Source organism: Thalassophryne amazonica, chromosome 5 (assembly GCF_902500255.1).
Source record: "Thalassophryne amazonica chromosome 5, fThaAma1.1, whole genome shotgun sequence".
NCBI classification, from domain to species: domain Eukaryota; kingdom Metazoa; phylum Chordata; class Actinopteri; order Batrachoidiformes; family Batrachoididae; genus Thalassophryne; species Thalassophryne amazonica.
The window spans coordinates 91753357-91779523 of record NC_047107.1 but is presented as its reverse complement, the minus strand read 5'-3'; the positions used below and the strand labels follow the sequence as shown (position 1 = coordinate 91779523).

Genomic DNA, 26167 nt, shown 5'->3' with positions numbered 1-26167 from the left:
CAGACTGCATCATATCGAACCAAATCAAATAAAAAGCATCACCGCAGAATCGTACTGCAGGTCAGGAATCAAGATACAGATAAGGGAAAGATGTACACACCTAATATATGTATAGTTTGTACTGTTCAATCTTGGGTTGCTTGTTTTCTACAAATGTCAATCTTATGTCAAAGTACAAAACAGAAACTACATGCAATTTCTTTAAAGAATTTCAAAGGTGCACAGCAAATTTTGCTGAGTAAAATATACTCCAGGATGGATTGCCTACTCCGGGTAGGGAATATGGTCTTGCCCCAAGTGAAGGGATTCAAGCACCTGGGGGTCTTGTTCACGAGCAGGGGGACAATGGACCGTGAGATAAACTACATAAGACATTCAGCTTGGGACTCCTAAGGTAACACGAGTGTAAACATAATTTCTCCACTGTGAGATCTATAAAGTATATCTCAAACTTGTATGCAACATTTGAAATGACGGACGCGCAGTGAACGCAACAGCTAGCAGGCGTTGTGGCTGTGGTGCTCTGGTCGCTTTGTCCATCTTTTATTATGAAATAATGCTGAATTTATGTGGAAATGATTGTTGTACAAAAGCTTCAGATATCTGTCGCTGAGACAGATCATGACTGGAGTGCAGTTTTAAGCAGAAGCGCGGTGATAATCAGTGAACCGTGGCTAATGACGGCAGGGCGGACCGTTCGGTCGGCGACACAGTCTAGTCAATGCAAGCAGTTCTACTCCAATAAGAGTTGATTTTACACGGTGTTGAGTTGATTTAGCCTTGTGGTACAGTATATTTAACTCTATTTAGACTGGGACCAAATGTTATCCCAGAAGAGAAAATTTTACTCAGCAAAATTTACTGTGTGCTCTTTAATGTTCTCTAACATCTGGCTAACAACTATGAATCAAACATAATCAATCATTTCAACCTTTCTTTGAAAATAGGCTATTTCTTACCTTTTGCATGTATTTAGTGCTTGAATGTATGTTTTATTTATTTATTTAAACATCAATATATTAAAAGCCAAGTGGCCTCTGTTTACATGTATGTGTGTGTGCATGTGTATGGCAGCTTTGATCATGGAGAATCTGTGGAGAGCTGACATTTGCCATTTGATATGCCTATGTATTTTGAGTCAAGGATGAACACCACAAAAACAAAGTTGATAGGACAAATATTTTTGGAGAAATTAGGGATATTAAGTAACAACAGTGAACAATGGATGTGGATAATTAAATTTTGGACTCACACGCCATTCCAGCAGGGGGCGGTAAATCATCTATATATTAAAAGCCAAGTGGCCTCTGTATGTGCATGCATGTGTGTATATAACTTCGATCACGGACAAACTGGGGAAAGCTGACATTTGCCATTTGGTATACTTATGTATGGTTAAAGATAAATGCCACCAAAATGGAACATTGATAGAACTAATACTTTTGGAGAAACTCCAGATATTAGCTAACAACACTGAACAATGGACGGTGATAATGACATTCTGGATTCACATGCCATTCCAGCAGGGTGCGGTAAATCATCTACATATTAAAAGCGAAGTGGCCTCTATGTATGTGTATGCATGCCTGTGTGTGTGTGTGTGTGTGTGTGTGTGTGTGTGTGTGTGTGTGTGTGTGTGTGTGTGTGTGTGTGTGTGTGTGTGTGTGTGTGTGTGTGTGTGTGTGTGTGTGTGTGTGTGTGTGTGTGTGTGTGTGTGTGTGTGTGTGTGTGTGTGTACCTTCGAATACAGAGAAGATGGGGAGAGCTGACCTTTGCTGTTTGGTATGCTTATGTATGAGGTCTGTTAGAAAACAATCCGACCTTTTTATTTTTTGTAAAAACTATATGGATTTGAATCGTGTGATTGCATCAGCCAAGCTTGAACCTTCATGCGCATGTGTGAGTTTTTTCACACCTGTCGGTTGGGTCATTCGCCTGTGAGCACGCCTTGTGGGAGGAGTGGTCCAGCCCCCTCGTCGGATTTTCATTGTCAGGAAATTGGCTGATCGACTGCCACTTTGCTTCATCAAATGTTTTTCAGAAAGTGTGAGAGACAGCCAAGTGGAAACCATTTGGAAAATTCAGATGGCTTTCGGCGAAGATTTTATGGGGAATCACACAGATTAAGGACAATTACAACTGGATTAAAGACGGTCCACAGCAGCTGAGGGCACGCCGCGCAACGAGCGGTGATTGACAGGCTCAAACGACCAGATCATTTCCAAAGTGAACGCGTTGTTGATCCGGGACGTTGTCTGAGTACCAGAGAAATGGCAAGACAGCTGGACATAGCACTTTTTCGGCACATTCCACTGTTACAGGAGTTTTTGTAATGGAAAGAGGAGCGGAGAAATTCGCCACGGAGCCGCTCATGGCGCGGGACGAAAGCACCTCCGTGTTGGTCTAACAGGACATGCCCTAACATGCCCAGCTCTTGCACCATTCGGAAAATTCAGACGGCTTTCGGTGGCTTTTCAGTAGTGTGACTATCCGAGAAATTGTGGACGAGCAGGACATGCCACAACATGTCCTGTGAGGCTTCATCACAGCGTTGCTTTTTGTTCTGTGCCCTGCGCCTCTGTCCCGACGCGCGAAGTCCTCCGCACGTCTTTTCATGCCGAAAAAGTGCTGATGTCAAACTGTTCTGTCATTTCTGTGGTAGTCAGACGACGTCCCGGATCAATAAAGTGTTTACTTTGGAAATGAACGGCACATTCCACTGTTACAGGAGTTTTTTGTTATGAAAAGACGTACGGAGGACTTCGCGCGTCAGGACGGAGGCGCAGGGCACAGAACAAAAAGCAACGCCGTGATAAAGCCTCACAGGAAATGTTGTGGCATGTCCAGCTTGTCACAGTCTGCAACCAGTGTGTATAAGATATTAATTATAAAAATAAAAACGCAATCAGTATTTAAATAAGAACTGCAGCCATATGTACAGATACTGTGAACCTGAACAGGGAACTTTCTGTTCTGGAAAAAACCCTGACCTACTGCCAGGCCACCACACTGCTGCAGTAATTATAAAAATACATGAAAGAAATTCTGTCAAACATTCCTGTTTTTGATTGCTGCATTTGATTTCTTTGGCACTTAACTGTATTTTTATTACACTTTGTTTTCTGGAGTGCTTTGCATTTATGATTTGAAAATAATATATAAATAAAATGTTATTATTACTATTATTAGATATATGTATACCCTTTTTCAGAATTAAAAAGCTCTGCAAGTGAAAAAAGAACTTGAAATAACGCTGAATGTGTTTTCTTTCTTGCATGTACAAGATAAATGTAGGATTCACTTTTAATTATAATGTTAAGTATTAATGTTCCGTGTTTGGAAGGACATGAACTTACAACATTCCTGAGTGACATGCGTGTCTCTGCCTGCTGTCCTCATGTGTAAATATATAAAACATTTTTCACTTCTGAGTCGTGCTGCAGCAGCTGGACACAGCGTACCTCGTCTATGTCTTTGTTGATTTAAGGCATGTTTATGCACTGATTACAGGCCAGTGAAGGTAGTGCAGTGGTAACATTTCCGTCTGGTAATCAGAGCTTATGGGTTCAAATCCTGAGAGTGACATTTTTTTTAACTAGGGTTATTTAACTGTGGGGTTCTGTATTGCGTCCCCTTTTACTGTATGTTATTGATATCAACCCAGTGATATTCACTAATTATACAGCTGGATTTTATTTTATTGTTCTTCACATCAGCAGCGTGATGTGTTGCAGCTGCTCGCACTGTCTTCAATTTCAATTTATTAATTTATATAGCGCCATCTCAAGACATAGTCACCCCAAGGCGCTTCACATAACACACAATTTATGACAACACAAAGGCACAATAAAAAAAGGTAAAACACAGCAGAATAAAAAGAAATTACAAAGCAAACATAAAAACAGAATAGATTAATGATAAGACAGTCTTAAAAAGTGGGTCTTCAGTCTTGATTTAAAAGTCTCCACCGTGTCAGACTGCCTAATAACTGCAGGTAGGTCGTTCCAAAGAGTAGGGCCACGGTAGGAGAAGGCTCTATAGACAGACTTTTTATTCACCCTTGGAATGCACAAAAGCCCTGTGCCCTGTGAACGCAAGGGCCACGCAGGTATGTAGGGCTTAACCGAGTCAGCCAGGTAGGAAGGAGACAGTCCATGAACAGTTTTATAGACCAGCAACAGGACTTTAAAATCCAATCTGGCAGAAACCAGAAGCCAATGAAGGGACGCCAGAATGGGTGTAATGTGGTCAAACGTTCTACTTTGTGTCAAAAGTCTGGCAGCAGCATTCCACACTAACTGAAGACCCGGAATGCTACACTGCAGCAGACCAGAAAATAAAGCATTACAATAATCCAATCTGGAAGAAATAAATGCATGTATCAAAATCCCAGCATCAGCCATAGACAGGACGGGACGAATCCTGGCTATGTTTCGCAGATGGAAGAAGGCAGTCCTCGTAATAGCTCTAATGTGGGGGCCAAAGGATAACGTAGGATCAAAAAGTACCCCAAGATTTCTCACTTTGTCCGTATGATGTATAACACACAAACCCAAATTAAGTGCCAACTGGTCAGATTTATGCCGATGCCTGGCTGGACCAAGAACCATCATTTCAGTCTTATCAGAATTTAAGAGTAGGAAGTAACTACACAACCAACTTCTCACAGATACAAGGCAATCTTCTAAGGATTTTATGTGGGTAAGATTACCAGCAGTTATCAGCATGTACAATTGAGTATCATCAGCATAGCAATGAAAGGCAATCCCGAAATGCCGCAGAGTATGACCAAGGGACGCTATATAAAGTGAGAAAAGCAAGGGGCCTAACACAGACCCCTGTGGAATGCCAAAATTCATTTCATCAAGGCCAGAGGTAGTGTTATTATACACAACACAATGAGAACGACTGGACAAGTATGACGTTAACCAAGCAAGGACACTTCCAGTAATCCCACACAATGATCCACAGTATCAAACGCAGCACGAAGATCTAAAAGCACTAAAACCATTGTGGTGTCCGAATCCATTGCACGCAGAAAATCATTTAGCACTCTAATAAGCGTTGTCTCTGTGGAGTGATGTTTTCTAAAAGCAGACTGCAGTGGCTCAAAAAGATCATTCTCAGTAAGATGGTCCACAAGCTGCCATGAAACCACTTTTTCCAGAATTTTAGAGCAGAATGACAGATTTGATATCACCCTGTAATTATTCAGTACACCAGGGTCAAGACCAGATTTCAGATTTCGCGACGGTGTCTTCCTGTTCGGAAGACATCATCGCGTGCATGAACCATCGCACCATGATCGCGCACGCCTGCCCATTGGCGCAATGTTTTCATGGTTTGCTCATACAAGCTGTTTCATCGTGAGTTGTATTTATTTGTACTATGTGTGAAGGGGCCCTAAAGCCAGGTGTACATATTCCTTTAAATGAGGCTATTTATCAGTTTGAACATTAAATATCTTGTCTTTGTGGTGTAACCAATGGAATATAGGTTGAAGAAGATTTGCAAATCATTGTATTCTGTTTTTAGTTACATTTTACACAATGTCCCAACTTCACTGGAAATGGGGTTGTAGAATTGAGGAGGCTTGGTGTACAGTCGCACAGTTTTGTGTAGATTTACAAGCAGTTGCTGACTGATGGGTAGAGTTGCATAAAAACTACATACTTTCTGTGTCCAGTGCTCTATGCCGAAAAAAATTAAACATGTTTAATTTTTTGCGTCCACCTCGCTCCTATGGGTGTAAGCAACTGAAAAAATTTTGACTGAAAATTTTCTGTGAGTGGACGGCCGAGCACCACAGGCACGAGGTCCCCTTGGAGGTCCGTGCATGCCCTCTTGGAAATGTTGAAAAAAATTGTGCAATTTGGTGCATTCTTTGGTCAGTTTTTCTTGGTTTAAGCGGTGGTATTTGACTCTTATATTGGAACAATATGGCTCAAGTTTTAATTTCATTAAATTTTATTTTCTATCTTGTATGTATTGTCTGTAACAAGTTTCCACAGATAGACTGACTGTCTGCATTAACTGACTTTAATTCTGCTTTCATTGTTTTCATTCTACATGCATCAAATTTTAAGTGTGTCTTATAAAACAAATCAATAACTGGAAGCACTCGGAGAGCGCAAACCTCCATCAAGGCCATAAAAATAATTTTCCACACACATTTATTCAAAACACACAGCAAACTATAATAAACAACTGTTTTGACACTTTATAAAGGTAATTTGGGCCCTTGTGTGAAAGACTGTACAAGAAAAAGGTTCCAACAATAAACACAAATGCATATTTTCAACAACATATGCAAAATGGTCTATGCGTTTTGTTTGTCTTCATCTCAAAGCAATTTGTCTGCTATTACACAAAGGTCACATCACAAACTTTTACTATGAAGTTGACTGTGTGTTTGTTCTCTCCTGCTCTGAAAGCAACATTCACACTTCGAGGCTCATTCAGTTTGAGGAGCACCCCTTCCCCCTCGCTCCATTGATATGGTAAACAGTGCTTTACGCCAGAGCGAGAGAGCTTGCCACAGCCTTATCCAGTAACATTCACAGGAAAAATAGTCAAGCAATCCTGATATACACACTGTTTGAGCACGTGAGATTGTATGAGAGGCTCTCCGTCTGCTCACTTTCACTTTCGCTGTGTGTAATGGCGCATGGCGCATTGGAGCAGCCAGGGGGCTATTCAAACAGGCCAACTAGTAACACATCACTCCTAAAACAATCGTTGGTGTGTCACGTTAGGTGAATCTGCCCTATGATTGGATTTTGGAAAACCATGTGACAGTGAAGCAATTCCATTTGGACACTCACATTGCTCACGTCATCACACAGCTTCTATGAGGAGTACCAAGATGGTGGACAGTGGCTCGAAACTCCGCGGCGTTAACTTTTCAGCAAAAAAAGTAAGTTTCTATCTCATATCATTAAAAAGTTATTTATAATTTAGTAAAGCTTGGTCTCAGCCGTAGTATATGAAGGTGTCAGCCCCAGAGGGTTAAACCCTTAGATCTTCAGCAAATGTTTTTATAAAGAGAAACTGCATGAACTACACAAGTTTTTTTATTTTCTAATAAGTTTATTCAGTGAGGAGAAACAAATGCTAAATTATTGTTGTGTCGTAACTTAATTTTTGTTCAGCCTTTGTGACCCGTCTTCATGAAGTTAGATGCAAAAATGCTGAAATTGGCCCTGTCCTGCAATGATAAAGAATCCTTAAAAAAAATTACTGGATCCGGATCATGCTCCAGATCATTACCAAAATTTAATGACTTCTAAGTTAGGCCAAGATACACCCCTGGTAAAAATTTCGTTGAAATCCGCTGAGGATTTTTTGAGTAATCCTGCTAACAACCAACCAACGAACAAACGCACGCGACCGAAAACATAACTTCCTTGGCGGAGGTAATTACACACTTTCTGCTTTTAGTAAATAATACACTTAAAGACATAACTATTGCCAATGAAAGTAATTTAAAACCGATGCAACAGTTACAAAATTCAATTAAAAAGACCATCACCAGATTAAGACTGTATATTAATGGCAAATTCCACCACTAGTCAGGTGGCTTAGCACCCAAATTTGGAAGGATAGTGCAAAAGTGGATAAAAGCATGAAATTTGGCACAGGGGTTGCTAAGAGGTTACTTTTAGATTTTAGAAGGGTAGCCCTCTTGGATTTGGTGTGGTTTACCTTGTGGAGGATCAAGATCTAACATGGCCGATAATCATATGAAAACATGGTAAGAAGTGTATATATGACACATTCCCATATATGACACCATTAAGCAGTTATGAGAGGTCATGCAATTAAAGTGAACACAAAAACATTATTTTAGAACCTTATTTAATTAAAAACGATAAACAAGTAAAAAAAGTATGTAAACATTGTTGATAAACATTTTCGTATGAGCGTGTTTTTAATCACTTTTTCTGTTTCTGTCTACCAAAACAACATTACATTATTGAATGTGATCTTATACTGAATAATTAAATAAAAATAATGTATATAAGAATGTTATATTACTTGTAAATGGCTATCTGAATGTAAGCTACTGTATTCATGGTATAGTGTAACTTATCGGTAAATAGTCAGTAAACTGTTTTCATCTAAAAACAGTCAAGTATGTATCTCATTACTAATATTAATACCAACATGACAAAGCTCCCATTCCCAAACTGGAAGATTATATGAGTAGTTTAAAATGGGTAAGAATCAAATTTGATATATTACGATGTTACATGCAAGTAGTAATTCTGTATGCATGAAATTACATGTATAATTTTTTTTTTTTTTTTTTTGCTGTGTAAAAGTCTGTCTTTTGAACATGAATACATTATGTGAACTGATATGCTGCCTTGTTCTAAATAAGTTGTTCTTTTCACAGAATATACACATTTGTTGGTCCAGTGATCTGTGCTTTGTGGGCTTTTTCTGAGGAGATTCATCTGGGTCAGGTTGCCTTCTCCTCTTGGCAGCAGATTAATGTGCAGTTTCTAGCTTTGAGTTATTAAACTAAAGATGACATGACTTATGCTAGGATGCATAATGACCGGCCAAGCTGTCTGCTGTTTCATCATCACCAAATTTCAGTTTCTCTGGAAGTGCTTCAGTTTATTTGAATGCTGTCACAGTTTTCAGAAATGACCTGTAGGATTCTTTTTCTCATCACTTGTGCCAGAATTACTCCTCATGGGACACTTCAATGTTTCTGAACTATCTATCTGGCAAATAATGGACAGTTTCCAATCAAATTCCATATTACATTATTGGTGTATTATCTAAAAGCAGAAAAACGAGACACCTAAAGTGCACCATAAAAGAAGCAATAGATGAGTTAGCAATATATTTACATGTATTAGAAGTATGATAAATAAATGGCACTAGATAAGAAGCAAGTGACTATAATTGGAAACAACCACTATTGTGCCTATAGTTAAATGTAAAAGAAGCTAGTTCAGCATTATGACTCCATGGTGATACATTTTGCAAAGTAACTCATAAGATTAATGACCACAGAGATCCAGAAATTAATATTTTATTTTCAAATTCACATATTTTCAATCTTATGAATATAAAGCCTTTGAAGCAACATGTTCAGTGTTATTCTATATACATTGTAACACAATATCTTCAAACATGGGAGATGCTTCACATTAGAACTGACTATTTTTGTAAATGTATGCCATTTTGAATATTTGCCTATGTGGAGTGTAAAAACAAATTTCTACATGGCTACCCTTCTGAACTAAAAGTATGTCTCACCTTAACCTCATGCCAAATATCAATTCAAATCAAATCAATTTTATTTATATAGCGCCAAATCAGAACAAACAGCTGCCCCAAGGCACTTTACATTGTAAGGCAAGGCCATACAATAATTACGGAAAAACCCCAACGGTCAAAACAACCCCCTGTGAGCAAGCACTTGGCGACAGTGGGAAGGAAAAACTCCCTTTTAACAGGAAGAAACCTCCAGCAGAACCAGGCTCAGCGAGGGGCAGCCCTATGCTGGGACTGGTTCGGGCTGAGGGAGAGAACCAGGAAAAAGACATGCTGTGGAGGGGAGCAGAGATCAATCAATCAATCAATCAATCAATTTTTTTAGATAGCGCCAAATCACAACAAACAGTTGCCCCAAGGCGCTTTATATTATAAGGCAAGGCCATACAATAATTATGTAAAACCCCAACGGTCAAAACGACCCCCTGTGAGCAAGCACTTGGCTACAGTGGGAAGGAAAAACTCCCTTTTAACAGGAAGAAACCTCCAGCAGAACCAGGCTCAGGGAGGGGCAGTCTTCTGCTGGGACTGGTTGGGGCTGAGGGAGAGAACCAGGAAAAAGACATGCTGTGGAGGGGAGCAGAGATCGATCACTAATGATTAAATGCAGAGTGGTGCATACAGAGCAAAAAGAGAAAGAAACAGTGCATCATGGGAACCCCCCAGCAGTCTACGTCTATAGCAGCATAACTAAGGGATGGTTCAGGGTCACCTGATCCAGCCCTAACTATAAGCTTTAGCAAAAAGGAAAGTTTTAAGCCTAATCTTAAAAGTAGAGAGGGTGTCTGTCTCCCTGATCTGAATTGGGAGCTGGTTCCACAGGAGAGGAGCCTGAAACCTGAAGGCTCTGCCTCCCATTCTACTCTTACAAACCCTAGGAACTACAAGTAAACCTGCAGTCTGAGAGCGAAGCGCTCTATTGGGGTGATATGGTACTACGAGGTCCCTAAGATAAGATGGGACCTGATTATTCAAAACCTTATAAGTAAGAAGAAGAATTTTAAATTCTATTCTAGAATTAACAGGAAGCCAATGAAGAGAGGCCAATATGGGTGAGATATGCTCTCTCCTTCTAGTCCCCGTCAGTACTCTAGCTGCAGCATTTTGAATTAACTGAAGGCTTTTTAGGGAACTTTTAGGACACCCTGATAATAATGAATTACAATAGTCCAGCCTAGAGGAAATAAATGCATGAATTAGTTTTTCAGCATCACTCTGAGACAAGACCTTTCTGATTTTAGAGATATTGCGTAAATGCAAAAAAGCAGACCTACATATTTGTTTAATATGCGCTTTGAATGACATATCCTGATCAAAAATGACTCAAAGATTTCTCACAGTATTACTAGAGGTCAGGGTAATGCCATCCAGAGTAAGGATCTGGTTAGACACCATGTTTCTAAGATTTGTGGGGCCAAGTACAATAACTTCAGTTTTATCTGAGTTTAAAAGCAGGAAATTACAGGTCATCCATGTCTTTATGTCTGTAAGACAATCCTGCAGTTTAGCTAATTGGTGTGTGTCTTCTGGCTTCATGGATAGATAAAGCTGGGTATCATCTGCGTAACAATGAAAATTTAAGCAATACCGTCTAATAATACTGCCTAAGGGAAGCATGTATAAAGTGAATAAAATTGGTCCTAGCACAGAACCTTGTGGAACTCCATAATTAACTTTAGTCTGTGAAGAAGATTCCCCATTTACATGAACAAATTGTAATCTATTAGACAAATATGATTCAAACCACCGCAGCGCAGTGCCTTTAATACCTATGGCATGCTCTAATTTCTGTAATAAAATTTTATGGTCAACAGTATCAAAAGCAGCACTGAGGTCTAACAGAACAAGCACAGAGATGAGTCCACTGTCCGAGGCCATAAGAAGATCATTTGTAACCTTCACTAATGCTGTTTCTGTACTATGATGAATTCTAAAACCTGACTGAAACTCTTCAAATAGACCATTCCTCTGCAGATGATCAGTTAGCTGTTTTACAACTACCCTTTCAAGAATTTTTGAGAGAAAAGGAAGGTTGGAGATTGGCCTATAATTAGCTAAGATAGCTGGGTCAAGTGATGGCTTTTTAAGTAATGGTTTAATTACTGCCACCTTAAAATAAACATGTTGATGGTTTGAATGAAGTAACTAATGAAAATAACTCAGACAGAACAATCGGAGAGAAAGAGTCTAACCAAATACCGGCATCACTGAAAGCAGCCAAAGATAACGATACGTCTTTGGGATGGTTATGAGTAATTTTTTCTCTAATAGTTAAAATTTTGTTAGCAAAGAAAGTCATGAAGTCATTACTAGTTAAAGTTAATGGAATACTCAGCTCAACAGAGCTCTGACTCTTTGTCAGCCTGGCTACAGTGCTGAAAAGAAACCTGGGGTTGTTCTTATTTTCTTCAATTAGTGATGAGTAGAAAGATGTCCTAGCTTTACGGAGGGCTTTTTTATAGAGCAACAGACTCTTTTTCTAGGCTAAGTGAAGATCTTCTAAATTAGTGAGACGCCATTTCCTCTCCAACTTACGGGTTATCTGCTTTAAGCTACGAGTTTGTGAGTTATACCACGGAGTCAGACACTTCTGATTTAAAGCTCTCTTTTTCAGAGGAGCTACAGCATCCAAAGTTGTCTTCAATGAGGATGTAAAACTATTGACGAGATACTCTATCGCCCTTACAGAGTTTAGGTAGCTACTCTGCACTGTGTTGGTATATAGCATTAGAGAACATAAAGAAGGAATCATATCCTTAAACCTAGTTACAGCGCTTTCTGAAAGACTTCTAGTGTAATGAAACTTATTCCCCACTGCTGGGTAGTCCATCAGAGTAAATGTAAATGTTATTAAGAAATGATCAGACAGAAGGGAGTTTTCAGGGAATACTGTTAAGTCTTCTATTTCCATACCATAAGTCAGAACAAGATCTAAGATATGATTAAAGTGGTGGGTGGACTCATTTACTTTTTGAGCAAAGCCAATAGAGTCTAATAATAGATTAAATGCAGTGTTGAGGCTGTCATTCTCAGCATCTGTGTGGATGTTAAAATCGCCCACTATAATTATCTTATCTGAGCTAAGCACTAAGTCAGACAAAAGGTCTGAAAATTCACAGAGAAACTCACAGTAACGACCAGGTGGACGATAGATAATAACAAATAAAACTCGTTTTTGGGACTTCCAATTTGGATGGACAAGACTAAGAGACAAGCTTTCAAATGAATTAAAGCTCTGTCTGGGTTTTTGATTAATTAATAAGCTGGAATGGAAGATTGCTGCTAATCCTCCGCCCCGGCCCGTGCTACGAGCATTCTGACAGTTAGTGTGACTCGGGGGTGTTGACTCATTTAAACTAACATATTCATCCTGCTGTAACCAGGTTTCTGTTAGGCAGAATAAATCAATATGTTGATCAATTATTATATCATTTACCAACAGGGACTTAGAAGAGAGAGACCTAATGTTTAATAGACCACATTTAACTGTTTTAGTCTGTGGTGCAGTTGAAGGTGCTATATTATTTTTTCTTTTTGAATTTTTATGCTTAAATAGATTTTTGCTGGTTATTGGTAGTCTGGGAGCAGGCACCGTCTCTACGGGGATGGGGTAATGAGGGGATGGCAGGGGGAGAGAAGCTGCAGAGAGGTGTGTAAGACTACAACTCTGCTTCCTGGTCCCAACCCTGGATAGTCACGGTTTGGAGGATTTAAGAAAATTGGCCAGATTTCTAGAAATGAGAGCTGCTCCATCCAAAGTGGGATGGATGCCGTCTCTCCTAACAAGACCAGGTTTTCCCCAGAAGCTTTGCCAATTATCTATGAAGCCCACCTCATTTTTTGGACACCACTCAGACAGCCAGCAATTCAAGGAGAACATGCGGCTAAACATGTCACTCCCGGTCCGATTGGGGAGGGGCCCAGAGAAAACTACAGAGTCCGACATTGTTTTTGCAAAGTTACACACCGATTTAATGTTAATTTTAGTGACCTCCGATTGGCGTAACCGGGTGTCATTACTGCCGACGTGAATTACAATCTTACCAAATTTACGCTTAGCCTTAGCCAGCAGTTTCAAATTTCCTTCAATGTCGCCTGCTCTGGCCCCCGGAAGACAACTGACTATGGTTGCTGGTGTCGCTAACTTCACATTTCTCAAAACAGAGTCGCCAATAACCAGAGTTTGATCCTCGGCGGGTGTGTCGTCGAGTGGGGAAAAACGGTTAGAGATGTGAATGGGTTGGCGGTGTACACGGCGCTTCTGTTTAGGGCTACGCTTCCTCCTCACAGTCACCCAGTCAGCCTGCTTTCCCGGCTGCTCGGGATCTGCCAGGGGGGAACTAACGGCGGCTAAGCTACTTTGATCCACACCGACTACAGGGGCCTGGCTAGCTGTAGAATTTTCCACGGTGCGGAGCCGAGTCTCCAATTCGCCCAGCCTGGCCTCCAAAGCTACAAATAAGCTACACTTATTACAAGTACCGTTACTGCTAAAGGAGGCCGAGGAATAACTAAACATTTCACACCCAGAGCAGAAACGTGCGGGAGAGACAGGAGAAGCCGCCATGCTAAATCGGCTAAAAGCTAGTAGCTACGCTAAGCTAGCGGATTCCTAAAAACACGCAAAGTGAATAATGTGTAAATAATTTAGAGGTGATTCAGCAGAAGGAGTGCTTTAGTTAAGGCACGTAAAGATTACATTGGGAAACAAATCGTAATCTAGATAACTAGATCAAGCTAACTGCACAGATTAAACAGCTAACAGATACAGAAAAACACCGCTGTGCTCCGGAACAGGAAGTGATACAATACCGCAGTGAGAGCCAACCACCAGTAGAGGCCAAGTTTGGTTGAAAATGAAATTCCTAGAAATGAGAGCTGCTCCATCCAAAGTGGGATGGATGCCGTCTCTCCTAACAAGACCAGGTTTTCCCCAGAAGCTTTGCCAATTATCTATGAAGCCCACCTCATTTTTTGGACACCACTCAGACAGCCAGCAATTCAAGGAGAACATGCGGCTAAACATGTCACTCCCGGTCTGATTGGGGAGGGGCCCAGAGAAAACTACAGAGTCCGACAACCACGTCATCCTGCGTGCATGGTTTAATGCTATCCATGCTACCTGTGTTAGCCCGTGTAGACTCGCCACCTTCGCTATCTTTGGACTCGGCCATTTGGGGGTTGTTTTTCTGAGTATTTCTCCGCTTGTCGATGCTCTTTGCTGCCCCCTCTTTCCCAGACATGATTGCGGACGTTTATCTTTCGGCTGCACGTGCATATAGCTGCAAGAACAGCTTAAATGTATAACTTTATCGGTATGTCGGCCGGGAGCTATCTGGCTCTGCTGCTCTTAGTCTGACGTCATCACCGGAACGCCAAAACTTTTTATTTATTTCTTTATTTATTGTTAACAAATTTGTATTGAACAGTTTTTATGTAAATGATACATATTTCAATTACAAACAAAAAAATTATAGAGAATAGTAATTAAATTAACAATCATAAAGCATATACAGTAGTGTTCAGAATAATAGTAGTGCTATGTGACTAAAAAGATTAATCCAGGTTTTGAGTATATTTCTTATTGTTGCATGGGAAACAAGGTACCAGTAGATTCAGTAGATTCTCACAAATCCAACAAGACCAAGCATTCATGATATGCACACTCTTAAGGCTATGAAATTGGGCTATTAGTAAAAAAAAGTAGAAAAGGGGGTGTTCACAATAATAGTAGCATCTGCTGTTGACGCTACAAACTCAAAACTATTATGTTAAAACTGCTTTTTTAGCAATCCTGTGAATCACTAAACTAGTATTTAGTTGTATAACCACAGTTTTTCATGATTTCTTCACATCTGCGAGGCATTCATTTTGATGGTTTGGAACCAAGATTTTGCTCATTTGCTAGTGTGCTTGGGGTCATTGTCTTGTTGAAACATCCATTTCAAGGGCATGTCCTCTTCAGCATAAGGCAACATGACCTCTTCAAGTATTTTGACATATCCAAACTGATCCATGATACCTGGTATGCGATATATAGGCCCAACACCATAGTAGGAGAAACATGCCCATATCATGATGCTTGCACCACCATGCTTCACTGTCTTCACTGTGAACTGTGGCTTGAATTCAGAGTTTTGGGGGTCATCTCACAAACTGTCTGTGGCCCTTGGACCCAAAAAGAACTATTTTACTCTCATCAGTCCACAAAATATTCCTACATTTCTCCTCAGGCCAGTTGATGTGTTCTTTGACAAATATTAATCTCTTCTGCACGTCTTTTATTTAACAGAGGGACTTTGCGGGGGATTCTTGCAAATAAATTAGCTTCACACAGGCGTCTTCTAACTGTCACAGCACTTACAGGTAACTCCAGACTGTCTTTGATCATCCTGGAGCTGATCAGTGGGTGAGCCTTTGCCATTCTGGTTATTCTTCTATCCATTTTGATGGTTGTTTTCTGTTTTCTTCCACACGTCTCTGGTTTTTTCCATTTTAAAGCATTGGAGATCACTGTAGATGAACAGCCTATAATTTTTTGCACCTGCGTATAAGTTTTCCCCTCTCCAATCAACTTTTTAATCAAACTACGCTGTTCTTCTGAACAGTGTCTTGAATGTCCCATTTTCCTCAGGCTGTCAAAGAGAAAAGCATGTTCAACAGGTGCTGGCTTCATCCTTAAATAGGGGACACCTGATTCACGCCTGTTTGTTCCACAAAATTGACGAAATCACTGACTGAATGTCACACTACCATTATTGTGAACAACCCCTTTTCTACTTTGTTTTTTTACTAATAGCCCAATTTCATAGCCTTAAGAGTGTGCATATCATGAATGCTTGGTCTTGTTGGATTTGTGAGAATCTACTGAATCTACTGGTACCTTGTTTCCCATGTAACAATAAGAAATATACTCAAAACCTGGACTAATCTTTTTAGTCACATAGCACTGCTATTATTCTGAACACTACTGTACATGTTTATATCCACACACACACACACACACACACACACACACACACACACACACACACACACACACACACACACACACACACAAGGAGGAGGGAGCAAGACACAGACAAACAGACAAAAAAGTGTGTGGGGGGTTTTGAGGGATCCAATGGGTGGGAGTGAGGTTGATCTCAGTTTGCTTTTTGCTGTTACTAAGTAGGTCAGTGGTACCAGGCGATTTATTATAACAGCCTAATTTTAAATAAATATCTGGTGCAAAACTTGCGCCAAAAGAACATGCGGATCCACTTTGGTGTTCCAACCGCAAGTGAAAATAAGGAAGAAACTGAAAGGACTTACCTATTTTCAAGCATTCACTAGTAAATGAGTTTTAACTAATAGGTAGCGGGTGACTTCAGCTCATATTATTTGTGCTCTTCCTCCTCTACACAAGGTCCCATAAAGTAATTCTATCTGATACTGCTAACACAGAAAAAAAATTGGGCCACATCATTTCTATCAGCAGTCCTGTAAGAACCCAATCATGAGCATGGGTCCAATCTGATTAATTCTTACAAAAACATCATTGCCCATTTAAAAAACCAGCGACCTGTCGGTTGAGATAAGGGACTTCGGGGCTGAGTTCCTGACTGGCCTTGCCTGTGTCTGGTGCTATGCTGATCAGATTTGGCATCTAACAGGGTCCACCACTACTAGCTAATCAGGAACTAGAGTCCGCCTCAGGAGAGATGCACTCATTTTGATAATGCAGTTAGCGGACAGTGTCCTATCACTGCTACACTTGCTAAGTTAATATTTGGGAGTAGTCCTTTGTTTTTACGATGGCCATCTGGGCTCTGTGAGGTGTGTGCTTGGTTGTGGACAGGGCTACATCCACACATCATCGTGCACGTGTTTGTTTGTGTGCGTGTATCTGTGCGGTGAGCGGTGCATCATAGTCGCAGTGAATAGTCTCAAATGGCATTAGAGAATTGATTACCGGTCTCTGAGTGCTGATAGACTGGGAGTTGAGCTCCTCTAATCAATGGTCTGTGTGTGCGCCTGGAAATGTTGTAACTCAAGAGACAGTGCAGCTCTCCGTGCTTCTCGGATAGCCAAGTACCTCTTGTAATACATCATAATTGCTTGGAGGGTGGTGCTGGCAAATATCAAGTTGGTGGTTCAGTTCTGGCATGAGACACTCATACTGGGTTTTTGTATCTGTATGCCTGTAGGACTTAGCTTCATTGCAGATGTATTGTTTTCTTTCTTTGTTCCCTCGATTCCTGAAGACGAGAAAATAAATTATGAAGACAAAAGGCTCATATTATGTTTCTCAATGCCTCCTCTTTTGAGTTCACCACTTCCGTATAACCTTGGATGAAAATTGCAAACATTTCACTGGTGAAAATTAAAACTTGTCATAAGATCTAAAATATTTATCAAAAGGTGTTTCATATTTTAATAAGTTACCCCGTTCTGAATTTTAATATGCTCACAGTGCTCTTTAGGGGCTAATTTTCTCTTACTTAATTGCTTGGCACTTTGACAAGACAATAATCAGGAATTACCCTTTGACCCAAAGAGATACATTTCTCCTTTTATCTTGAGATATGGCTTGATGTTTCATTATCACTGCATACAAGAGCAGTCTTAAAATGCATCTGGAAAGTATTCACAGCGATTCACTTTTTTTTCCCCCACATTTTCTTATCTTACAGCCTTATTACAACATGGAGTAAATACATTTTTTCTCTCAAATTTCTACACACAACACCCCATAATGACAACATGAAAAGTTTTTTTTGCAAATTTATTAAAAATAAAAACTAATAAATCACATGTACATAAGTATTCACGCCCTTTGCTCAATACTTTGTTGATACTAGGCATTGGCTGGTATGAGGTTTAGACGGTATGATAACCATGGGCAAAAATACAGAGGTTTCACGGTATTGTGTATAATGTATATGTAAAAATTTGATGGCGATATTTGACATCTTTGAGTTTCATCCATTTGTTTGAGGTATACCTCACAGCACTGGAAACACCCTGGACATAATTTTGGCTCAAGTTACTTTTTTTCCACTACTGCACTGCTCACACCTGTCTTTCCGGATCATCTCCTTGTTAATAATTAAAACAGCCTCAATAGAATTTAGTATGAGACAACGAAGGTTATTGGGTCACTCTCTGGTAAGGAGGAGTCTGTTGACAGTCTGTGACGTTTGCTGCAGTCAGTTGAAGAAGGTGCCACCTGCAAAAACTGATGAACTGGTGCACATGTGATGTCACTCAATACTAGCCCTATCTTATATTGAATGGAATGATTGCTTGCTGATGATAAACATGTTCTGCCAGCTGCTCAGACTGCTTATTATTCTAAATAAATTTGAAAAGCTCATCTACGGGAGCAGATTGGACAGACACAGAGGGCCTGATTTACTAAAGGATTGTCTTCTCACAAAAAAGGGTGTATTGTCCATTTATTAAGTTTTCCTTTACTCATTCTTTCAGTCATTTTCTGCCACTTATCTGGGTCCAGGTCTCAGTAACAGCAGACAAAGCAGCTCATTCCTTACTTCCCTATCATTGGCTAAATGCTCTAAGTCTTCTTAAGGGACACAGAGAGGTTGCCAAGCCAGCTGGGAAATATAATTCCTCCGGTGTGTCCTGAGTCTTCCCTGGGGGCTTCCTCCCATTTGGACATGCGTGGAAGACACCCCCCCCCCCCCCAGGGAGACAACTAGGGGCATCCTCAACAGATTCCTGAACCATTGCCTTTATGAGTGTACAATCTGAGGTTTGTCCACCCAAGTGCGCAAAATTCTGTAAAGCCCTTTCACACCAGGGCCAATGTATTGTTGCATATTGCGGTGTACTGATGATGCAGAGTTAAGCAGCTCTACACCCAGTTTAAGCAGCTCTATGCCGAGTTTTTGACTAGATGTATTTTGTAAAATAAAATATTTTGACGTAAAATTGTGTGTAAACCTCCGTTTGCATATGGATTTCCGCCAAAATTTGTTTCCATGCTCCGTTTATATTGTCATATAAAACCACTAACTTAAAAAAAAAATTATGGCTTTATTTTGACACAAAACGCGTTCCTTTCAAAACGGGTGTCCCTATGAGTAAATCAAACTTTCAACTCTCTTCTTCTACGGCGCTTAATGGCAGCTGGCATCCTTATTGTAGCACTGCTGCTACCTGCTGACCTACTGCATCAGTCTGTTATAGCAGTAATAAATCGTCTCAATGAGTCAAAGGCAATACGTCCCCCTTTCACTTGACCTTATGCCAAAAATACATCCTACAGAAACTTCTTTTAGGCTTTACAATTGATTTATTCAGTTTTTACTCTTTAATCAATTACAAAATGACTATATATATATATATATATATATATATATATATATATATGTGTGTGTGTGTGTGTGTGTGTGTGTGTGTGTGTGTGTGTGTGTGTGTGTGTGTGTGTATAGTAAAAGAGAATCTTTTGAGGTCAAATGAAAGCACTGTGCTAAGTACTGTAAAGGTATATTCATTGGTTATGATTTTTATTATTTATATTAAAACTGTTGGCATTTGAAAGTGCTGCATTCTGGTGATAGTATTTCACAACACTATTTAAAATTCAGTTGGTCTGGTGTAGTCAGGTGACTTACCTGAAATTTAGTGCACATCCAGATAAAAGCATGAAATTTGGCATGAGGCTTCTCTGAGATGTACTAATTGAATTTAAAAGGGGAGCCATCTTGAAATATGTCGATGACACAAAACATGTCTGCCATTTTGAATATATAATGAGCGACAGACCAAATTTCAGTCTACATTTCCTTAATATGAATGAGTGACATATGAAATCATAGATTTTTCGGGTCAAGAAATACATTTTTGTCAGTTAAAAAACAGTAGAACTATTTATCTTCAAGATATGCCACAATTTTGGAACTAAAGCTAAAATGAAAATTTTCAATATACGTATATTGTGCAATTGTTTCATATGATTTAAATTTAGATAAGAATGTGATATTTTTTGGACTCTTGCTTGCCTCTACTGGTGGTTGGCTCTCACTGCGGTATTGCATCACTTCCTGTTCCACAGCACAGCGGTGTTTTTCTGTATCTGTTAGCTGTTTAATCTGCGCAGTTAGATTGATCTAGATAACTAGATAACGATTTGTTTCACAGTGTAATCTTCATGTGCCTTAACTAAAGCACTCCTTCTGCTGAATCACCTCTAAATTATTTACACATTATTCACTTTGTGTATTTTTAGGAATCCGCTAGCTTAGCGCAGCTACTAGCTCTTAGCCGGTTTAGCATGGTGGCTTCTCCTGTCTCTCCTGCACTTTTCTGCTCTGGGTGTGAAATGTTTAGTTATTCCTCGGCCTCCTTTAGCAGTAATGGTACTTGTAATAAGTGTAGCTTATTCATAGCTTTGGAGGCCAGGCTGGGCGAATTGGAGACTCGGCTCCGCACCGTGGAAAATTCTACAGCTAGCCAGGCCCCTGTAGTCGGTGCGGACCAAGGTAGTGTAGCCGCCGTTAGTTCCCTTCCAGCAGATCTCGAGCAGCCGGGAAAGTAGGACGACTGGGTGACTGTGAGGAGGAAGCGTAGCCCTAAACAGAAGCCCCGTGTACACCGCCAACCCGTTCACATTTCTAACCGTTTTTCCCCACTCGGCGACACACCCACCGAGGATCAATCTCTGGTTATTGACGACTCTGTTTTGAGAAATGTGAAGTTAGCGACACCAGCAACCATAGTCAATTGTCTTCCGGGGGCCAGAGCAGGCGACATTGAAGGAAATTTGGAACTGCTGGCTAAGGCTAAGTGTAAATTTGGTAAGATTGTAATTCACGTCGGCAGTAATGACACCCGGTTACGCCAATCGGAGGTCACTAAAATTAACATTGAATCAGTGTGTAACTTTGCAAAAACAATGTCGGACTCTGTAGTTTTCTCTGGGCCCCTCCCCAATCGGACCGGGAGTGACATGTTTAGCCGCATGTTCTCCCTGAATTGCTGGCTGTCTGAGTGGTGTCCAAAAAATGAGGTGGGCTTCATAGATAATTGGCAAAGCTTCTGGGGAAAACCTGGTCTTGTTAGGAGAGACGGCATCCATCCTACTTTGGATGGAGCAGCTCTTATTTCTAGAAATCTGGCCAATTTTCTTAAATCCTCCAAACCGTGACTATCCAGGGTTGGGACCAGGAAGCAGAGTTGTAGTCTTACACACCTCTCTGCAGCTTCTCTCCCCCTGCCATCCCCTCATTACCCCATCCCCGTAGAGACGGTGCCTGCTCCCAGACCACCAATAACCAGCAAAAATCTATTTAAGCATAAAAATTCAAAAAGAAAAATAATACAGCACCTTCAACTGCACCACAGACTAAAACAGTTAAATGTGGTCTATTAAACATTAGGTCTCTTTCTTCTAAGTCCCTGTTAGTAAATGATATAATAATTGATCAACATATTGATTTATTCTGCCTTACAGAAACCTGGTTACAGCAGGATGAATATGTTAGTTTAAATGAGTCAACATCCCCGAGTCACACTAACTGCCAGAACGCTCGTAGCACGGGCCGAGGCAGAGGATTAGCAGCAATCTTCCATTCCAGCTTATTAATTAACTCAGAACCCAGACAGAGCTTTAATTCATTTGAAAGCTTGTCTCTTAGTCTTGTCCATCCAAATTGGAAGTCCCAAAAACCAGTTTTATTTGTTATTATCTATCATCCACCTGGTCGTTACTGTGACTTTCTCTGTGAATTTTCAGACCTTTTGTCTGACTTAGTGCTTAGCTCAGATAAGATAATTATAGTGGGCGATTTTAACATCCACACAGATGTTGAGAATGACAGCCTCAACACTGCATTTAATCTATTATTAGACTCAATTGGCTTTGCTCAAAATGTAAATGAGTCCACCCACCACTTTAATCATATCTTAGATCTTGTTCTGACTTATGGTATGGAAATTGAAGACTTAACAGTATTCCCTGAAAACTCCCTTCTGTCTGATCATTTCTTAATAACATTTACATTTACTCTGATGGACTACCCAGCAGTGGGGAATAAGTTTCATTACACTAGAAGTCTTTCAGAAAGCGCTGTAACTAGGTTTAAGGATATGATTCCTTCTTATGTTCTCTAATGCCATATACCAACACAGTGCAGAGTAGCTACCTAAACTCTGTGAGTGAGATAGAGTATCTCGTCAATAGTTTTACATCCTCATTGAAGACAACTTTGGATGCTGTAGCTCCTCTGAAAAAGAGAGCCTTAAATCAGAAGTGCCTGACTCCGTGGTATAACTCACAAACTCGCAGCTTAAAGTAGATAACCCGTAAGTTGGAGAGGAAATGGCGTCTCACTAATTTAGAAGATCTTCACTTAGCCTGGAAAAAGTCTGTTGCTCTATAAAAAAGCCCTCTGTAAAGCTAGGACATCTTACCTCTCATCACTAATTGAAGAAAATAAGAACAACCCCAGGTTTCTTTTCAGCACTGTAGCCAGGCTGACAAAGAGTCAGAGCTCTATTGAGCCGAGTATTCCTTTAACTTTAACTAGTAATGACTTCATGACTTTCTTTGCTAATAAAATTCTAACTATTAGAGAAAAAATTACTCATAACCATCCCAAAGACATATCGTTATCTTTGGCTGCTTTCAGTGATGCCGGTATTTGGTTAGACTCTTTCTCTCCGATTGTTCTGTCTGAGTTGTTTTCATTAGTTACTTCCTCCAAACCATCAACATGTCTGTTAGACCCCATTCCTACCAGGCTGCTCAAGGAAGCCCTACCATTAATTAATGCTTCGATCTTAAATATGATCAATCTATCTTTATTAGTTGGCTATGTACCACAGGATTTTAAGGTGGCAGTAATTAAACCATTACTTAAAAAGCCATCACTTGACCCAGCTATCTTAGCTAATTATAGGCCAATCTCCAACCTTCCTTTTCTCTCAAAAATTCTTGAAAGGGTAGTTGTAAAACAGCTAACTGATCATCTGCAGAGGAATGGTCTATTTGAAGAATTTCAATCAGGTTTTAGAATCCATCATAGTACAGAAACAGCATTAGTGAAGGTTACAAATGATCTTCTTATGGCCTCAGACAGTGGACTCATCTCTGTGCTTGTTCTGTTAGACCTCAGTGCTGCTTTTGATACTGTTGACCATAAAATTTTATTACAGAAATTAGAGCATGCCATAGGTATTAAAGGCACTGCACTGCAGTGGTTTGAATCATATTTATCTAATAGATTACAATTTGTTCATGTAAATGGGGAATCTTGTTCACAGACTAAGGTTAATTATGGAGTTCCACAAGGTTCTGTGCTAGGACCAATTTTATTCACTTTATACATGTTTTCCTTAGGCAGTATTATTAGACAGCATTGCTTAAATTTTCATTGTTACGCAGATGATACCCAGCTTTATCTATCCATGAAGCCAGAGGACACACACCAATTAGGTAAACTGCAGGATTGTCTTACAGACATAAAGACATGGATGACCTCTAATTTCCTGCTTTTCAACTCAGATAAAACTGAAGTTATTGTACTTGGCCCCACAAATCTTAGAAACATGGTGTCTAACCAGATCCTTACTCTGGATGGCATTATTCTGACCTCTAGTAATACTGTGAGAAATCTTGGAGTCATTTTTGATCAGGATATGTCATTCAATGCGCATATTAAACAAATATGTAGGACTGCTTTTTTGCATTTGCGCAATATCTCTAAAATTAGAAAGGTCTTGTCTCAGAGTGATGCTGAAAAACTAATTCATGCATTTATTTCCTCTAGGCTGGACTACTGTAATTCATTATTATCAGGTTGTCCTAAAAGTTCCCTGAAAAGCCTTCAGTTAATTCAAAATGCTGCAGCTAGAGTACTGACAGGGACTAGAAGGAGAGAGCATATCTCACCCATACTGGCCTCTCTTCATTGGCTTCCTGTTAATTCTAGAATAGAATTTAAAATTCTTCTTCTTACTTATAAGGTTTTGAATAATCAGGTCCCATCTTATCTTAGGGACCTCATAGTACCATATCACCCCAATAGAGCGCTTCGCTCTCAGACTGCAGGCTTACTTGTAGTTCCTAGGGTTTGTAAAAGTAGAATGGGAGGCAGAGCCTTCAGCTTTCAGGCTCCTCTCCTGTGGAACCAGCTCCCAATTCAGATCAGGGAGACAGACACCCTCTCTACTTTTAAGATTAGGCTTAAAACTTTCCTTTTTGCTAAAGCTTATAGTTAGGGCTGGATCAGGTGACCCTGAACCATCCCTTAGTTATGCTGCTATAGACTTAGACTGCTGGGGGGTTCCCATGATGCACTGAGTGTTTCTTTCTCTTTTTGCTCTGTATGCACCACTCTGCATTTAATCATTAGTGATTGATCTAGTTGTCTAGATTACGATTTGTTTCCCAGTGTAATCTTTACGTGCCTTAACTAAAGCACTCCTTCTGCTGAATCACCTCTAAATTATTTACACATTATTCACTTTGCGTGTTTTTAGGAATCCGCTAGCTTAGCGTAGCTACTAGCTCTTAGCCGATTTAGCATGGCGGCTTCTCCTGTCTCTCCCGCACTTTTCTGCTCTGGGTGTGAAATGTTTAGTTATTCCTCGGCCTCCTTTAGCAGTAACGGTACTTGTAATAAGTGTAGCTTATTCGTAGCTTTGGAGGCCAGGCTGGGCGAATTGGAGACTCAGCTCCGCACCGTGGAAAATTCTACAGCTAGCCAGGCCCCTGTAGTCGGTGCGGACCAAGGTAGCTTAGCCGCCGTTAGTTACCTGGCAGATCCCGAGCAGCCGGGAAAGCAGGCTGACTGGGTGACTGTGAGGAGGAAGCGTAGCCCTAAACAGAAGCCCCGTGTACACCGCCAACCCGTTCACATCTCTAACCGTTTTTCCCCACTCGACGACACACCCGCCGAGGATCAAACTCTGGTTATTGGCGACTCTGTTTTGCGAAATGTGAAGTTAGCGACACCAGCAACCATAGTCAATTGTCTTCCGGGGGCCAGAGCAGGCGACATTGAAGGAAATTTGAAACTGCTGGCTAAAGCTAAGCGTAAATTTGGGCAGTAATGACACCCGGTTACGCCAATCGGAGGTCACTAAAATTAACATTAAATCGGTGTGTAACTTTGCAAAAACAATGTCAATCAATCAATCAATTTTTTTATATAGCGCCAAATCACAACAAACAGTTGCCCCAAGGCGCTTTATATTGTAAGGCAAGGCCATACAATAATTACGTAAAACCACAACGGTCAAAACGACCCCCTGTGAGCAAGTACTTGGCTACAGTGGGAAGGAAAAACTCCCTTTTAACAGGAAGAAACCTCCAGCAGAACCACGCTCAGGGAGGGGCAGTCTTCTGCTGGGACTGGTTGGGGCTGAGGGAGAGAACCAGGAAAAAGACATGCTGTGGAGGGGAGCAGAGATCGATCACTAATGATTAAATGCAGAGTGGTGCATACAGAGCAAAAAGAGAAAGAAACAGTGCATCATGGGAACCCCCCAGCAGTCTACGTCTATAGCAGCATAACTAAGGGATGGTTCAGGGTCACCTGATCCAGCCCTAACTATAAGCTTTAGCAAAAGGAAAGTTTTAAGCCTAATCTTAAAAGTAGAGAGGGTGTCTGTCTCCCTGATCTGAATTGGGAGCTGGTTCCACAGGAGAGGAGCCTGAAAGCTGAAGGCTCTGCCTCCCATTCTACTCTTACAAACCCTAGGAACTACAAGTCAGCCTGCAGTCTGAGAGCGAAGCGCTCTATTGGGGTGATATGGTACTACGAGGTCCCTAAGATAAGATGGGACCTGATTATTCAAAACCTTATAAGTAAGAAGAAGAATTTTAAATTCTATTCTAGAATTAACAGGAAGCCAATGAAGA

The 26167-nt window shown here is 40.4% G+C and overlaps 1 protein-coding gene and 2 long non-coding RNA genes across 8 annotated transcripts in view; 1 reads left to right on the top strand and 2 right to left on the bottom strand.

The window, feature by feature from the left end:
* LOC117510951 overlaps positions 1–7645 on the bottom strand; it is a 17683-nt gene extending 10038 nt beyond the window's left edge. Inside the window, exon 1 of the long non-coding RNA XR_004560853.1 lies at positions 7569–7645. This is a non-coding gene — a long non-coding RNA (uncharacterized LOC117510951). The remainder of the gene's footprint in view (positions 1–7568) is intronic.
* The window catches only part of ksr2 (kinase suppressor of ras 2), a 494388-nt gene that overhangs the window by 316034 nt on the left and 152187 nt on the right, over positions 1–26167 (bottom strand). The window lies entirely within an intron of this gene.
* LOC117510950 lies at positions 7623–26167 on the top strand. Its single transcript, XR_004560852.1, has 3 exons — positions 7623–7707; positions 16651–16657; positions 26158–26167. It is a non-coding gene; the product is annotated as an uncharacterized LOC117510950 (long non-coding RNA).